Source organism: Halyomorpha halys, unplaced genomic scaffold, assembly GCF_000696795.3.
Source record: "Halyomorpha halys isolate HHAL.00 unplaced genomic scaffold, Hhal_1.1 Scaffold980.1, whole genome shotgun sequence".
Taxonomy (NCBI): domain Eukaryota; kingdom Metazoa; phylum Arthropoda; class Insecta; order Hemiptera; family Pentatomidae; genus Halyomorpha; species Halyomorpha halys.
In genome coordinates, this window is record NW_027105405.1 from 320814 (window position 1) to 322661 (window position 1848).

A 1848-nucleotide genomic window follows, 5' to 3' on the forward strand; every position below is an offset into this window, starting at 1 on the left:
CAAGGTCATGGTGTTTTCCTAATAAAATAAACGAAAATTGAATATCCCTGTATACATCGGGACCTGCTCTTAACGTACTTCAGGTACCCCGATTGTATTTTTAAATTGCATTTGATTATTGCGGAAAAGGGGTGTCGAAGTTGTGAGACTTTCCAGGTTATTAATGAACTTGCGTATATTTAAGTAAGTCAACTATAATCCCTGAAGGTACAAACTATGGTTAGTGTGTTTGCTGAAATATTATATTATTTCGATTATAGACTTTAGTATTGTGTGGTCTCGTATATTGCGATATTGGTATATCTGTGTGTGACGTCTTGGCGCCACGGTGGTGTAGAATGGTGTAACCGGGTATCTTCGCTTGGTCTCAGAAAGACGTGTTTCTCCCTCAATAGCTGGCTAGCGTGTCCTGGACTCTGGCGGGATGGTGCAGTCGCGGCATCTTCGGGGTCTTCTGGTGTCCGCGGCAAGGGAGGCCCGAAAATGAGACCCCGACCCCGACTTTATATGAGATCAAAAATCAAGCGCCGGAAAGTTCGGATTATGTAAATCCGACAATACCTATACTACTTTTTTATTTATTTATTTTTATCATTTTATTTTTTGTAAACCTCTACCTCGCTATGGGTTGATTATCTTACAGATAACTATTTCAACCAATCGCAACCAGAGAAGGAAGATCATTTTTTCACTATGGGTCCGTCATGAAATATAAGTCTACTTACCCTGGCAAGGATAATTTAAAGGTAAATACGAACCAGCGCCGCTGCAGACGCCTTTTTTAAGAGCTACAACGATCTCTATATTTATACTTTATAAACAACTTTATTTAAATGTTTTGGCTTTACTCGGAGACATAAATGATTATCTCCTAAACTTATTAATTAACAATAAAATATATTATTATATGAATTAATTTCAGATATCAGGAATAAGGTTTATTGTTTTTTCTTGAAACAATTAGAAATAAAACTAACGAATTGCATGCCATTGTAGTAGATGTGCTGTTAAAAAAATAAAATAAAGTGAATTATATCAACGTAAAGAGGGCAAAAAAGTATTCTATATACGTATGGATATGTTTTTATGTCTGAATATTTTTATTAATTGTAATTTTAAAAAAAATTGACATTACAACAAGCCATATAATGAAAATAATTAATATTGATTTTGTCTATTTTTTTTATTTCAAGACACTTGTAATTTAAAATAATACTAACTTGAGTTTTAAGCTTCAGTAATATTAATTGTAATATTTCTTTTAATTTTGTTTGCGTTGGCTTATTCATATAATGAAAACCGATCCAATACTGTTAATGTGAGATTGACATTATTGCCCTATCTCCTTTAACTATTAGCTGAATCGGGCAAAACAACACCGACGCTGTCGAAACAATATCCGTGAGGCGGTACACCGCAGCAAAGCCGCAACTAGACAATGGGATAACTGTAAGAGAGTAAGTAGTTGATCTTAAACTTACTTGATTAATTGAGCTAATAATGAGTTTCAGAAACTGTTATCCCCAGCCAATATTCTTGTTATATGACGGCATAGCTAAGTCCTTTATGGGTGTAATGAATTCCTAATTTATGACAATCATGCAGAAGTTGACATTTATGTTTCTCATAATTACGGATTACTCATTATTTATTATTTGTTGTTCAAATATTTCATATACGTTATGATATAACTATAACATTATACATATTGTAATAGTACTGCCATCACAGCAAATACTTTCATGACTGCAACTATCAATTTACACAATGACAGTAGAATCAGCTCTTTATCATTATCTATTTTTTATTTATTATTCATCTATCATTATTGTTACAAACACTATTTGT